Raw genomic sequence first — 16,831 nt, forward strand, 5'->3', positions numbered from 1 at the left:
CTCAGTTTGCAATTACAGGACTTGGTATAGAATATGAAACGTGCATCTAAATGTTAATTAAGAAAAACAATCTCCATAATGTCTAAAGAAAAAAGGACAAAGTCAGTTAATTGCTTTGAGCAATCCCTATCTTTGAAAAAAAGAATGTTATATTAAAACATTTTCGTATGGTTGATATGTCTTTGTGATCTTGAAATAGGCCTGCATTCCAGCCCCTTGAAGTGGGGTTGGGGGCAGCTCAGAATATATTTTGTGAATCAGTTCATGAATGTTATGATAATCTGGCCAATGTTTAAAATTCTTCTTTTTTATCCTAAACTTTCATAAATTATTTTTACAAGAGGAGTGACTGTTTTAAAACCCAAGTCAGATCATGTCATACCTCTGCTCTTAGAGGCTTTTCTGTGTCATTGAGAGCAAACCCTAAAGTCCTTATGGTAGCCTATAGAGCATGAACTTTGACTCCTGTAGCCTCACTGACCCCTCCCCTAGACTCTCTGCTCCAGTACCTTAGTCTTCTTTGATTGTACCAAACACTGTGGCCTCAGCACCTTTGTAGCCTTTGTACTTGCTGTTTTCTTCGCTTGGAAGCTCTTTCCCTAAATATGCTCATGGTCATCCTATGAAATGGCACCCTTTTCTCTCTCGACACTTTGTACCACCCTTGCCTGCTATTTTTTTTTTTCAATAGCACTTATCACCATCTGACATATACATTCTCTCTCTCTTTTTTTTTTTTTTTATTGTCTGTGTATACCCACTCCCAACTCTCCAGTGACCCAGTAGAATAAGCTCTCCATCAGGGTAGAGACTTTGTCTCTTTTGTTCACTGCTATACTCAGCATGTAGAGCAGTATCTGGTACGAAATAAGTACTCAGCAAAATGCTTTGAATGAATAAGAATAACAGCACATCCTCCCTAATACATAAACCTAACTTTTCTTTTTTTTTTTTTTTTGAGACAGTCTCCCACTGTTGCCCAGGCTGGAGTGCAGCAGTCTATCTCGGCTCACGGCAACCTCCACCTCCTGGGTTCAAGCGGTTCTTGTGCTTCAGCCTCCCGAGGAGCGGGGACTACAGGTGCCCACCACGGCACCCAGCTAACTTTTGTATTTTCAGTAGAAACGGGTTTCACCATTTGGGCCAGACTGCTCTCAAACTCCTGATCTCAAGTGATCCACCCACCTTGACCTCCCAAAATGCTGGGATTACAGGTGTGAGCCACCACGCCTGACCTATTTTTAATTTTTCAAGTTTTCCATATTATAGTCCATATTTAGGACATATGTGTGTATAATCTCTCATATTCTGGAAATCATAGCTTAGGAATAATTTTTGGTTCTTTTAGAAAATATGTAACATATAATAAGCATTTTCCTTTGCTTGGATTCATTTGTTCAGTTGTCCATTCACTCATTCATTCAATAAATATTTAATGAAATGTTTCTATGTTCTAGACAGTGCTGGGACTATAGTGGTGAACAAGATACAGGATTTGCCATTTAGAAACAGTGGTTCTTTATAAACGCCATTTGTAATGATGGCCCAGTATTCTATCATCTACCATACCACACTTAACTTCTCCCCTAGTTAAAACTTTTTGTCTATTAATAATAATGTAATGAATATCTTCAAGTTTATAGCAATTACCTTTTACAAATCATTCTTAAGGTGAGTTCCCAAGCAGTTTTTGGGTTGTAGGATTAAATATGGTTTTGGTTTTTTTTATACCATCTGCCACATTGCTTTTATTTATTTATTTTTTTGAGATGGAGTCTCGCTCTGTTGCCCAGGCTGGAGTGCAGTGGCATGATCTCAGCTCACGGCAGCCTCTGCCTCCTGGGTTTAAACAATTCTCCTTCCTCAGCCTCCTGAGCAACTGGGATTACAGGCGCATGCCACCACACCCGGCTAATTTTTGTATCTTTAGTAGAGATGGGGTTTCACCATGTTGGCCAGGCTGGTCTCAAACTCCTGACCTCAGGTGATCTGCCCACCTCAGCCTCCCAAAGTTCTGGGATTACAGGTGTGAGCCACCACACCCTACATTGCTTTTAAAAACGGTAGTACCCATTTTACGTAAACACCAATATGAATGAATGTTTCAGCTTTATTGCAGCCTTACCAACATTAGGCATTACTTTCAGGTTTTCCTAATATAGAATATAAAATGATCCTTCCTTTTATTTTTACGTGTAATTAATGTCTAGTAAGGATGCACCTTTTTGCTTTTCTTTTTCTTTTTTTTTTTTTTTTTTTGGTGATTGGTTAGTTTTTTTTGGTGATTGGTAGGTCCCCAGGAGGCTCTTCGAGGGCCAATGTCCTGCCTTGTAGATCGTGCCCAATATTTAGCACACAGCGGAAGCTTATCATAGCATCTCAGAGTTGGAAGGGACTGCGTTCATCATCTAGTTCAACTAAAATTTCGGACGGATGGCTTTCTGTCCTCTGCTTACACATCCCTGGTAATGAGGCCCTTGCCACCTCATGGGACAGCCTGTCCAGTTTTTGACCTGCGCTTCAGGTGTTGAGCTGGCATTTTCCCCCTGTGGCTTTCATTCTTTTTTTTTTTTTTTTGAGATGGAGTCTCACTCTGTCGCCCAGGCTGGAGTGCAGTGGCGCCATCTCTGCTCACTGCAATCTCTGCCTCTTGGGTTCAAGTGATTCTCCCGCCTCAGCCTCCCAAGTAGCTGGGATTACAGGCGTGCACCACCATGCCTGGCTAATTTTTGTATTTTTAGTAGAGATAGGGTTTTACCATGTTGGCCAGGCTGGTCTCGAACTTCTGACCTCAGGTCACCCACCTGCCTCAGCCTCCCAAAGTGCTGGCATTACAGGTGTAAGACACTGCACCCAGCCTACCCCTGTGGCTTTCATGTGACCCAGTTCTGCCCTCAGGAGGAGCAGGGCCCATGCACCAAGTGTTATAGAACCTCCTCCACAATAACTGCATATCTCAGCAAATATGTGACCAGACCAGAATGTTCAACCCCAGGTGAAGTCTGGCAGGCCCAGAGGCCAGGACCCTGTCCTGGCCATAAGTCTTCAGAGTGGCCAAGTCAGCAGCCTTTCCAGCTGGGTTCATGTGAAGCTTATGGTAAGCTGAGATGTTGAGATCTTTATATGACCTGCAGCCAAACCTGGTTCCTCTTATCCTGCACTCCTGCAGTATATATATATATATATATATTATTTTTTAAACCTGAAAGCAAGAGTTTGGTTTTCTCCCTGTTTTATTTCAACACGTTTGTAGAGAAGCTGCCCTGGTCCCACTCCTCCTATCTGAAAAGGAAATAAGAATCATCCTGACAACTTCACGTGTAGGTGTGATGATTGACTGTGAGATGCAGGGTTAGATGTGTGTCACTCATTTTGGTTGCCTGACGTCTGAGCCTCCTTTCTATGCTTGAGGAATTCCATGTGTCATGAAGTAGAGCCATATTCCTTTGCACCTAGGGCATGGGCACTGGCCTGAGACTCAGGCTTCTCTGGCCAGACAAACCATACCCACTATTGGCTCCCTTCATCAATTTTTAATTGGAAGCAAAAGACAGCAAAGGGGCAGGGCTTGCTTAGCAGCTCTTTTAGTGATTTGATGGGCATGATCTCAGTTACCACTGACAACAGATTTATGGGCAGCATCCAGCATAGGGTTGTCTGTGGTGGGGGTCAGGGACAGTATTCCAGCCTTGGTGGTCACAATAATGTCTTCTTAGACTAGTGCTGAGTTGGGTTTTGGGGCGTTGTTCCTGACTGTGTGCTTCCAAGCCTGGTTCTCCTAGCCTCCTAGAGATGTTATGAGCTACTCGCTATCTTTTTTTTCTCTCTCTTTTTTTTTTTCCTACTCACTATCTTTTAAATAAATTCCTTTGCTGTACATGACAGCCAAAGGTAGTTACTTTTGCTTGCAACTAAAAATCCTCATCAATATATACAGGATATGAACAGTGCATTGAAAAGTGCTAAGCACCACACGTGTAAAAGATATTGTTGTTTGAGATTTTCATTCTTAAGTTGTGGGGGTGAGGGCATTGGGAGGAGATAGGCCTGAACTCCGTATCTGCTGAGAGTTCAGACAAGTCTAGCATGCCCAGAGAGCTGGTCGGTGGGAGCGTGGGATAGAAAGAACTTGGGGACTGGACATTGGCTTGACAGTTAAAGGCTGGTCATTGATCCTAAAGCAGGTGTGAGCAGAGCCACACCAGCTTGACGTAGGGATGGCAGAGACCAGAGGGCTTGCTGGGCACACATGAGCAGATTGACTGCCTGCCTCTCTGACCCTTGGACAATTACCAACCGTCAGTGCTGGGAAGTGGGGCTAGGATATAAGCAGGTCACCTGGGGATTTGTAGCTGCCTGTGGGGCGTTCTCATAGTGGGTGGAAGAGGACACCTGCTTGGATTTGCCCTCTGCCCTTGGAACCCAGAAGCCGTCATGAGTGAGTTGGGATTCCATCCTTTGCTGCCCTCAGACTGGCACCTGGGTCCATCAGCCCTAGGGCTGAGGCTGGCACTGTTGTTCTGGTCAGGAGAGTAATGGGCTCTTGGTAGCATTGTCGTGATGCTGGGGTCTTCCTATCATGAAGACTGTCCCCAAGTCAGTCCTGCTGGGGAATGTGTGTTTGGGCTGGGGAGTATTCCTCCCTTAGGGTGTTCCCTGATCCCAGTGTACACTGGACACTGGTATGGCCGGATGCTTGTCTTTGCCCAGTAGCCTGGCACACCTTCAAGGAGGCCTGAGATCACATGTGTCCAAAGCAGCCAGGGGTCATGTATTGGGATTGGACCACAGTCGTATCAGAAATATGATAGCATCATTCAGAGGGATCCTCATATAACTGTAGGTTCTGTTTGGTTTTTGTGACTGATTGGTTTTTGTTATGTTAAGATCACAACTACAGATTTTAATTTTCTTGCCAAATATGACTATAATATTGTTTTGATACCAATTAAAATAAAATCCATTACAAAATCAACATAGAGTGTATGTTCTTAAGCATCATCTGATCTAGACAGCTTTCAATGCCTAAGTTACTTTGTGTCAGGCAGTGCTCCAACATTTTACGTGCTTTCTATTATTTAATCTTAGCCACAACACTATGAACTAGGTACTATTATATAAGAATTCCCCGTTTTACAGCCAAGGAAACGGATGCCCAGAGGGTTACAGGACTAGCCCAAGGTCACATAGCCATGAAGTGTCTATTTACCCACCCCCAGAGACTGAGAACTGCCCTTCCATCAGCCCATTCCACTGGGGGGAGGCTCTAGTTTTTGAAGTGCTTTTCCTCACATGGAACTGAACTTTGCTTCTGCCTGTCAGTCCCACTCCTGTTTCTGCTTATCCTAGTAGCCCATCATGGTGGCTCCTGGTCTCCCATTTTTCTGGCTCAGTTCTCTACCCCATTTGTTCCCGGGGGCACTTCAAGTTCTTCCTCTAGGAACCTCTGAACCATTTTGTATCAGCTAAGTTCTTAGAAGAATCACTGCAGGTATCTCTCCAGTTCTTTGTTTACTTTGACTCCAAAGGTTCTGGTATTCAGTTTGTCTTACTCCTGGCAGGGGCATGGCAAGAAATCATAAACATGACCACAAACTTTAGAAGGGGATTGGTAGAACGTTCTCTTTCCCCAAGAAAAATGGCAAGAAAATAAAACAGCAGAAACAGCACTACTACTACACTAAGAATTGTATTACTGAACAGGAATATTCTGTCTGCTCCTCGGACGAGAATGAAAGCTTCCTGAGAGCAGAAGGTTTTGCTAATTTTGTTTACTGCTGAGTTCCCAGTGCCTAGAATGGTGCCTGGAGAATAGTAAATATTGAACTATTTGTTGAATGTGTTAACAGTACAATTCCACATCTGGTGCTACTTTCTTGTGTTATTAAATTGTTTGGGGGGAATAATGTGATCTCCCAAGTCCAATGCTTTGAATTTTGTTTTCCCTTATCTTACTAGCAGTTTTTCTAATTGTTGTGTGATTTTGACTCATAAGAAGATAGCCTTAACAATATGTAAAGTACAGTGAATAAATAACTCTGCCTCTAAAGCAATCTTTTTTTTTTTTTTTTTTTTTTTCTGAGACAGAGTTTTCCTCTTGCTGCCCAGGCTGGAGTGCAATGGTGCGATCTCATCTCACTGCAACCTCTGCCTCCCCAGTTCAAGTGATTCTCTTGTCTCAGCCTCCTGACAAACTGGGATTACAGGCGTGCACCACCACACCTGGCTAGTTTTTGTATTTTTAGTAGAGACGGGGTTTCATCATATTGGTCAGACTGGTCTAGATCTCTTAACCTCAGGTGATCCGCCTGCCTTGGCCTCCCCAAGTGCTGGGATTACAAGTGTGAGCCACTGCACCCAGCCTCTCTAAAGTAATTTCATCTGATTGTGTAACACTAAGTATAAATCTGAATTTGATTCAGCCTGATAAAGAGCAATACGCATGAGATATTGGCTTTCTAGCCTTGTATCCTATGGAAAGACATTCTGACTTTCTGCTTTGAATTTCTAATTTGAATGCAGAATGTAAAATCATTAGGAAACAGCTAGGCAAGAGGAACGTTAGTCTTTACATGTTTTTTTTTTTTTCTTTTCTTTTCTTTTTTTCTTTCTTTCTTTTTTTTTTTTTTTTTTGAGACAATCTCATTCTGTCACTCAGGTTGGAGTGCAGTGGCGTAATCTCGGCTCACTGAAACTCTGCCTCCCGAGTTCAAGTGATTCTCCTGCCTCAGCCTCCCGAGTAGCTGGGATTACAGGCCTGTGCCACCACGCCTGGCTAATTTTTGTATTTTTAGTAGAAATGGGATTTCATCATGTTGGCCAGGCTGGTCTCAAAGTCCTGACCACAGATAATCCACCTACCTTGGCCTCCCAAAGTGCTGGGATTACACGTGTGAGCCACCACGTCTGGCCCAGAATATTCATTTTAATATCAAAATAATTATTTTCAAGAAAAATCTTTAAGTGAAGTTGATGTCCAGGGTGCTCAGTGCACAGGGACTTTATGAAAATGTTGGTTGAATGAATGTTGTTCACCCCCATCTCCAGGATGCCCTTGCTCAGGTCCTAGCAGGTCTGAAAAGGCATAGTGAGCCCATTAGGCTGAGAGGTAAATACATTAATATTCAGTGGACCCCACCTATATACCAGGTAAGGTGCCAGGTTTTACCTACATAGCCTCAGTTTAATCTTTATACCCTGCAAGTGTGCTTATTTTATAAGCAAGAAATGAGAGAATCATAGAAATGAGGGAACTTTCTTAAGGTCTGGAATAGGATAGAACCAAGATAGGAATCCTTCCTGATCTGTCTGAGGCTCTGCTCTCCTTATATACCATGTAGCCCCCTGAGGCCAGTTCATTCACACTTTTCTTAGAGACTGCATGGGGAATATGACCCTCTTCTGTGTCCTGGGGGCATGAAAGAAACTCCTCATGTCTGTCTTCTTTATTGAAGGCTGAAAGGGCAAGGTTCGCAGGACTCGACAGTGGGCACAGGAAGGCAGTATCTTGGAGGGTCTGGAGCATCTCCTCATTCCCCAAGTGGGTCAAGCAGGTAGAGGAAGAGGAATGAACTCTGGTGAGCAAGAGTAGGTTGTCCCTCCAAAACTCAGGTTGAAACTTAATCTCCAATGTAGCAATATTAAGAGGTGGAGGCTTTAAGGATGATTGGGTCATGAGGGCTCTGGATTAATGGGTTAACAGATTAATGGATTAATGTTATAAAAGCCAGTTTGGCTCTCAGTGCACCCCTCTTGCCCTGTGATGCCTTCTGCCATGTTATGACACAGCACAAGGCCCTCACCAGAAGGTGACCAGATGTGGCTTCCTATTCTTAGACTTCCCAGCCTCCAGAACTGTAAGAAATACATTCTTTTCTTTATAAGTTACCCAGGTATTCAGGTATTCTTTCAGGTATTCAGTTATAGCAATAGAAAATGGGACTAAGACAGAGCCCTGTCCCCATCTCAGGCAGGAAGTTTTCTGCATAGAGGCTGGAGACTAAGCCAGTGGACTGGAACCTCAAGTGAAGCTGGAATTGGGGCTGAGATTGCCCTGATTGTCCTCTGCCTTGCAAGTCAGGAAATCAGCCTGTCCTCTTTGAGCCTTGGCCTCCAGCACTGCCTGGATGATGGAGTCAGCCTAGCTCCACCCCAGCTGTGCATCTTAAGCTCCTAGGCACATGCAGACCTCCACCCAGCTGGCCCAGCAAATCAGGGGTGATGAGCTCAGCTCCTATCCTGAAAACCAGAGCTTTGGAAGGTGCCTTCATTACTCCCTACCTTACCATTAAAGTGCCTACCCCCATCATGGTCTGGTGGAGCTGAAGCCTCTCTCCCTTCTACTGCCACCCATGCCTCTTCCTGGAGCTCCCTAAGCCCCCTTTCCCCTGAATCTCTTGGGCAATGAGTTTCTTCATCTGTTGAGTAAGGAGTGGATAGAGGTGGGGGCTGCATCATCCTCATTCCTGCAAGTCTCAAATCTCATCTTTCTTGCCCATTTGTGGACCAGATTCTCCTGGAGGACTCACAGCTCATTGAAACCTCTTAAGATCCCTATCCTCAAATTTTCAAGCTGTCCAGTTCCCAGGACCTTGTGAGGCCAAATCTGAGGTCCTGTCTGCAGTTTGCATGCCCCCTCTGGCCTGGCTTTCCCATGGCCTCTGTCTTGGCCCTTTTCTGGCCCAAACTCCAGTTTGCTTCTGGAGAACTTTCCAACCCTTCTCCCCCAGCAGGCCTTGCAGCTAGGCATGTAGGCATAAAGTGTAATGTTGTCCCTCCCAAGCCCAAGTAGACCCTGACTTTTCATTGTATAAGGGGTACGTGACTTTTTGTCCCCAAACAGTGTTTTCCGGGCTGCAGGACCCTAAGGTACACTGGTCTTGAGACATGTCTGCTGATTTGACCCCAATCTGCAGTGCCACAACTATGCCTACCTTGGTTCTGTTCTTCCTCACTGCTGCCCATTCATGGTGCAGCCCTGTGGGCTGAGCAGCTGCTGGTTTAGATGTTCTTCACTGACCTTTGGCCAATTCTTGTCCCAGAAACTTCAGGGGAAACTGGACACCCATACTGTTACTGCTGGGGGCACCTTGGCATGCTGTGTGAGGAAAGGGATGGCCTTACCATATTACTACAGGAGAACAACCATTTAGTATGGTTGTTGATATTTTCGCTTGTTTTATCTTTCAAACTTTGCTCTTAGTCTGTTTATGGTTCAAGTTCAAGTTTCATTAGCTCCACTCAGCCATAAGTTGAGTGACCCTGGTTGAGGGAGCCACCATGGCTTTGTCAAACTCTCCAAAAACACAAAATTATAAGGTTCCAGATTATGTCCAGGAGTGGTTGTTAGCTTGGTAATTCAGTGATAGCATTGCAGTCCCTGAAGCAGATGTGGCCACTTCGCCTTCCAAAGGGAGCCCACGATGTCTGTCTCTGTCTTATGCTATCCTCACAGCACCCTCAACTCTTGCTTCCAACACCCCTTACTTAGGGCACAGAGAAGGTGGGTGGGTGGGGGGAACTTCAGCTCTGGAGAGCTGGATTCCTTAAAGCAATTGTAAATGATTGCAAAAAGTAAATATGGTGTGAACTCATTATATACAGGCTTACCAAAGGAGCTAGAAGATGTGTTTCTCAGTGTTAACTAACAGTGGTCATCTCTGAGAAGTAATACACGCATCCTTCATTTCTTCTTTTGCTTCTTTGCTTTTTTTTTTTTTCTTTTGAGATGGAGCCTTGCTCTGTCACCCAGGCTGGCATGCAGTGGCATGATCTTGGCTTACTGCAACTTTGCCTCCCGGGTTCAAGCGATTCTCCTGCCTCAGCCTCCCAAGTAGCTGGGATTACAGACACCTGCCACCACACCCAGCTAATTTTTGTATTTTTAGTAGAGACTGGGTTTCACTGTGTTGGCCAGGCTGATCTTGAACTCCTGACCTCAAGTGATCCACCTGTCTCAACCTCTCAAAGTGCTGGGATTACAGGCATGAGCCACTGCGCCCGGCCACTTCTCTGCTTTTTAATTTTTTTTGTCATGAATACGCATTTCTTTCCTTTTCTTTTTTTTAGAGACAGGGTCTCACTCTCACCCAGGCTGGAGTGCAGTGGCATGAGCATGGCTCAGTGTAGCTTCAACCTCCTGAGCTCAAGCGATCCTCTCACCTCAGCCTCCTGTGTAGCTGGGACTACAGGCACGCACCACCATGCCTGGCTAACTTCAAAATATTTTGTTGAGACAGGATCTCACTATGTTGCCCAGGCTGGTCTCAAACTCCTGGCTTCAAGAGATCCTCCTGCTTTCAGCTCCCAAAGTGCTGGGATTGTAGGTTTGAGCCACCGCACCTGGCCAAAATTCTGCTTTTCTAGCAAGAAAAAAAATAAAGGAAACTGTGAACAGAGCCTATCATTGGATATTTAAATAATTCTTTTTATAAGTATAAACAGTGCCAAGCAGAAATAATTGGCTAAAAATGACTTAAAAGTTATAAAACACACAAACTAAAAATAGACCCATAAATAAAATTCTGAAAAACTGAAAATTCCTTAAAGGTGTTTACCAGGGTTAGAAAACTGCTGGTGTCCAGCAGTATGTTCCCTATTCAAAAAGCAGTGGCAAGGCTGGGCGCGGTGTCTCATGCCTGTAATCCTAACACTTTGGGAGGCCAAGGTGAGTGGATCACCTGAGGTCAGGAGTTCGAGACCAGTCTGGCCAGTATGGTGAAACCCCATCTCTACCAAAAATACAAAATTAGCTGGGTATGGTGGCAGGTGCCTGTAGTCCCAGCTACTTGGGAGGCTGAGACAGGAGAATTGCTTGAACCCGGGAGGCGGAGGCTGCAGTGAGCCGAGATCACGCCATTGCACTCCAGTCTGGGTGACAGAGCCAGACTCCGCCTCAAAAAAAAAAAAAAAAAGCAGCGGCTGGACATAATAGTTTTCAATCCAGCCAATTTTTCAGTAGGTCAATGGGTTAACCCAAATGCCACATTTGAGGAACTTACAAATTTTTCTTCTTAAGCACCTGCAGCAGCAGTTGCCTGCAGGGGCTGGGGTGGAAGTAGATAAGAATCTCTTCCCGCTATGACTGACCTCTGGGTTTGTAGGGCAGACCTGATGCTATGCCAAGAGCTGAAGATTGGCAAGGCCACGTGCCGATAGAAGGCACTTGACCCTGGTCAGTGACTCAGAGCAAGGTGGGGTGCAGGTTGCTACTTCAATGTTGAAAACATCAACTCCAGCCATTCTTTTTTTTTTTTTTTTTTTTTTTTTTTGAGACGGAGTCTCGCTCTGTCGCCCAGGCTGGAGTGCAGTGGCCGGATCTCAGCTCACTGCAAGCTCCGCCTCCCGGGTTCATGCCATTCTCCTGCCTCAGCCTCACGAGTAGCTGGGACTACAGGCGCCTGCCACCACGCCCGGCTAGTTTTTTGTATTTTTTTAGTAGAGACGGGGTTTCACTGTGTTAGCCAGGATGGTCTCGATCTCCTGACCTCGTGATCCGCCCGTCTCGGCCTCCCAAAGTGCTGGGATTACAGGCTTGAGCCACCGCGCCCGGCCAACTCCAGCCATTCTAAATGCTTTTCTGTTTAACGTTTTTAAAGTTATAACAGACAGTGATCTCTGTTAGAAAAGAGAACTGGCAAAGTCTCTTTTGTTTGTCAACCCCAGCTGTCCCCAAGCTGCTGTTGTCTAACCAGAGCTCTCAGTGACCATAAGCCCCATGTCCAACTGTACTTTCCCCGCCTACCCCAGTCAGGAATAATCCAGTCTTCCAGCTTCTCTGCGGGGCTTCGGGGCTGTGAAGTTCTACTGGGACAGAAGAAAATTAGCAGCAGTACAGAGACATGGTTTCCAACTCAGCCAGCTCTTTGCTGGTCCTTTTACTTACACCTAATACACCTTAGGCTAAACTCTAATTCCATTCCCCCGTGATGGCTGTTTCCTGTGTGTCCAACTCTCCTCAAATTGTTCACCCCACTCCTATCTCTCTCTCCAGCGATCTTAACGTCTCCTTCCCTGGGAGAGTGAAGCACATCAGGTTCACTGCTCTTTTCTTTGCTTCTAACAGGATCCACATGGTATTTCCAAGACCAGTCTTCCTCCAAGCTCTCCCTCCCACACTCTCTGGCCTCCCCCAGGATCCAGTTCAATAAATTACCCCTCTTTCTCTGATTCTCTAATCCTTCCCTTGTGTGGTTCCTTTCCTTCACCCCACAAGCATAATTCTTTCTCATTCTGGAAAACCTTTACCTTCTCTCTCCTCAGAGTTCCCACCCTGCCCTTCACAAACTTCTTGAAAGGAGCCTGAATTTTGTGCCTCTATTTCCTCAGCTTCTTTTACTACCCACCAAGTCTAGATTCCACCCCCATCAGTCTACTGAAACTGTCCCCACTAAGGTTACCAGTGACTTCTTGTTGGATTATTAAATGACATATTTTTGATCTTCTCCTGAATTGACCTACCTCCTGATATTTGACCAGTTTCTGCAACTCCTTCTTAAAATTCTTGTAATTTCACTGGCATTTCTGTTTCCTGATGCTTTCTAGCTGCCTCCTCTGACCTCTTGTCATCAGACCCATCCTAAATACCATTGTGCTTTGAATTTAGGCCTGACCCTGCTGCTCAGCCTTCCTGCCCATCAGCTTCCTTCCGTTAGCTTTTTAGTGAGAGGAGGTATGAGTGTGACCCACAGCTGCTCAGCAGAATTCTGCAGAATGAAACCACTGGTCTCTCTGATTGCCTACAGAGCACATAGCCTTGACCCAAAGGAACAGATTTTAATGGTGGAAACTCAGGCATTGGGCCCTTGGTGGACTGGATGTAGGTAGGTCTTGTAGATGACTCCCACGTTACCCCACAGGAGGCCAGGCCTTTCCCTGCTCCAAGACTCAGCCAACCTGGGGGACATAAAACTGTGGCCTGTAAAGGCTGGGTGCCCACAGGTCTGCTCCATATTACATTCCAGAGTCTTCCATGCTGACACGTGGGGCTCTGATTGATTTGTCTTCATAGCTCTATGGTTTCCTGCTGCACGGATATGCTCCCATCTCCATTCTCTTGATGAACATTAAGATTGTTTCCAGTTTTGAGGTATTTCCCATACTGCTGCCGTAACACTCTCATGCTGGTCTCTTCTTGCACACATGCAGGGATTTCTCCAGGGTCTATGTGCATCTTGAATTTTACTGGTTAATGCCATGTTGCTCCCAAAGGCTATACATTCCTACTGGCATGCAACATCGTCCCCAACATTCTAGCCAAAGGAAAAGGCACAAGCCCTGCCTGCCTCAATTCAGATACCTACTTCCTTTTCTTTGCTACCAGGTTGCTAGGTGATGGTTGAACCTTCCACACAACTATGTGAAAATGATACCAGACTCCCCATGCCTGGTTCCACCCTCACTTGGGCCCTCAGTGCTGTTTATCAGCCTTCTTGCTTGAGCCCTGCTGGGAGAAGTCCCCACACCCTACAGTGAGGCTCTTTCTACCTTTTCCAGGATTGGCACTTTCTCTCTAAGTGCCTGCTTCCATGGCCAGCTACATAATATGTGGAACCCAGTGCCAATGAAAATGTAACGCCCCTTGTTCACAAAGCAGGAAAAAGCTTTTTCCTTTCCCCCCAGTCTCTCTCTCTACTTGTATGGTGGGTTTTTTTTTTATTTGCTATTTAATGCTGCTCTTCCTCAGGCACAAGAGATCCTTATAGCTCAAGTGCAGATCCTCTCAGTGCCTGAGGCTCTGCCCTCTGCTGAGCAGCCACTGGTCACATTCACACCTCCTCTCACTAAAAAGCTCACAGAGGGAAGCCGATGGGCAGGAAGGCTGAGCAACATCACTTCACACAGACGGCCAACCCTGATCCTTCCCGTATCTGCACCCAGACCCATGCCAGGATGGGTGCAGTCACTGGGTGGAGGGGCAGGTGGCCCGGAACTTGTCCCAGGGAGGTAGGGAGGTGGAGGGAGGTAGGACCTCAAGTGAATGGAGGCTCCCATCTCCTGGCACGTGAATTTTACTAGTTAATACCAAGTTGCTGCTAAAGGCTGTACATTCGTACCAGCATGCAACGTATTTCTAACCAAAGGAAAAGGCGCAAGTCACACCTGCCTCAGTTCAGATACCTACTTCCTTTTCTTTGCTAGGTGTTGTCCCATCAGATATCACTTAGAAAACACAAACTCAGTGATAGAATTATTAAGGATTTCGAGATGGTGACTGAAGAGCATTAAACTTCAAGCTCAGTGTCCTGTGCAGCTGCCTGATTCACTCACTCCTCAGACCCGGTGCCCAAGACCCCCTCGCCTGTCATAACCTGGATTCACTGGAGGCCCTGGTGTGTGTGTATTGAGTTTCACTGGCACAGGTGTCATGGTTTCTGCAAAAAGATACCCAAATAATTGTTTGTGTCTATTTGGAGTTTGTATTTGTCCCCTTCTCCTCAGTGGCCTCAGCCATTTAACCTAATTCTTCTCTTTATTTCTGTAGTGTAATAATAGTTTTGTTTGTGATGGTTACAGTCATGTCACTAAGGCTTCGGGTACCAAAATAATGTTTAAAACAATTTGATGGAAAAGTACAGAAATCCCACTACAGACTAAGCTGGCTAAAGCTCTGTTTCGCTGATCCATTGTGTGGCTCCTTGTCTAATGTAGTGAAACATGAAGTGAGCATGATAATCACTGGTAAAAGTAAAGGTGATTTTTGACTAATGAAACTATATTCCAATCAAAATAATAATGTCATATTAAGAAATAGTGTAAAGTTACTTTCAAAATATTTCCAGATTTGTTTTTAAAACTATAAGACAATTTTCTCAACAAATATTATCGAGAATAGAAAAATCAATTTCATATTGTTTCATATGAGTAGAAGGCAATCTCTTCTTAACGTGAACTGAAATTGGCTTTGTGTCAGAATGAAAAATTTGAAAATAACTCTACGATTTCCTGAGATTCAGCAGCTAAAGATTTTGTAAGAGAAATCCTGTTGAATGTGTGTGTAAATATTCTTGCTGTTTTAAAATCAATATTTGCCCAAAGAACGGCATTTCTAAAAATAAATTTGTTTTGTTTTGTTTTCTTTTTCTTTTCTTCATCTTTTAAAGTAATTGAGGCTGACATAGGGTTTTTTTTTTTGCTATTCCTAGCCACTAAAACTTTCCAAAATGCTACGTTCTGTGCCGTTAGTGGTAGCGTTTGCAGAAAAAATAATAGATTGTAAAGGAAGCAACACGGGACACCCAAAAAAAAAAAAAAAAAAAAAAAAAAAAATGCAGCTACACGTGTTTACAGTTCTTAACCATTTCCTCTGACAGCCTGGGGAGACAGACTTCTAATTTTGATAAACTGAGAGTGACAGAGCGGTGGCTGGCCCTGCTTGGAGGTGGAGTGATGGTGTGGTCAGAAGGGAAATGTTATGCCCAGACCGTTTGTTCCCCGAAGAAGACCACCAGAGTCCAGAGTCAAAGCCAAGCGGCAAGGATCTTTAATGCAAGTTCGAACTTGGTCCCTCCGTTCTACAACATACAAGAGGGCCCCAAACAATGCGTGCGCTTGCTATTTATAGCTCGAGGTAAACAGGACTTGTCAGGTTACAGAGGAACAAGGCATTTCTCTAGGCTACAGCATTACAATTGGTTTACATGTTAATGTTATGCTTTTAGCAGCCTTCTTATCGGTTCCTGTGCTTTTACAAACGGTTGTAACCTTATTGGAGCTTCCCCAGGTGTTTTTTCTTAATGTGTTTGTCCTTACAATGTCTGGAGTCTATAGATAACCTTAATCGGTTAGGTCCGGGGTCGATCTTTAACTAGGCTCAGGGCGCCGCCCGGGCTGTCAGGGCGCCGCCCGGGCTATTTGCCTGTGGACTTCATTTCTGCCTCTTAGTCTCTTCGTTTGATCTCTTTCAGAAGCCTGGAAGTTACACTCGTAGGGTGTGTGTTACGTGACCTTTGTTTAATACACATTCTTATTTTATCCTCACAACCGTGCCACTTGGCAGGTGGGGAAGCTGAGGTGCGGGGCAGGGTAGTCACTTGGCCAATGCACAAGTGGAGAAGTTGCAGGGCCCATCCAGCTTTACACCACTCTGTCCCTCTCGATAACAGCAGGGAATCGGGTGCTACTGAGCCCTGTGGTCTGGGGGAGGAAGCTGCGTGTTCTCTGAGGGCATGTATGCCTCTAGTCTGGTTCTCCTTTCTTTGTTCTCCTTTCAGTTGTCCTTGGTCACTCCACTTGATCACGTGGAGAGAATTGGCAGTTTTTGGAGGCAGTCCCTGAGTGCTCTGTGATGGCTGAGGCTCCCCCAGCTGCAGAGCTTTAGGGGAAGTTCAGTTTATCTGATGGAAGAAGGTGAATGGCCCTGACAGCCTGTCCCCAGAGCTCAGCCCTCTGGGAGTGAGACATGTTCAGTGGGTGAGGCTCCCCCATGCAGCCTGACAAGAGCTGCCAGTGTCCTGCTGATCAGGAACCCGAGGCCAGGGAGAAGTGATCTGCCCAGGACCCCACAGCAGACTGTGTGGCAGAGTGTGGCTCCCGCACTGGGTTTCTGGCAGCCTTTGCTCCAGTCAGCATGGGCCATGCAGCTGCAAATGGTTGTAGATGCCACTTGTAGGACTGCTGGGTGTTGGTATCTTGGCGTCGTTCTCATTTGTTAGGAGCCTTGGAGCCACATTTTCCGTGGGAATTGATTATATGTTTCCCCAAACTAAATTCACTCACTGATACTTGAGATCTTGGGATCTTGAGTATTTGTCTCATGTCTCACCCCAACTTTGTTCTAGATTTGGGGTGAATAGGTGGGAGCAGTTCACCTGAAATTCCTTAGAACAAGACT

The sequence above is a fragment of the Trachypithecus francoisi genome, unplaced genomic scaffold (genome assembly GCF_009764315.1).
Source record: "Trachypithecus francoisi isolate TF-2019V2 unplaced genomic scaffold, Tfra_2.0 Lachesis_group10, whole genome shotgun sequence".
Taxonomy (NCBI): domain Eukaryota; kingdom Metazoa; phylum Chordata; class Mammalia; order Primates; family Cercopithecidae; genus Trachypithecus; species Trachypithecus francoisi.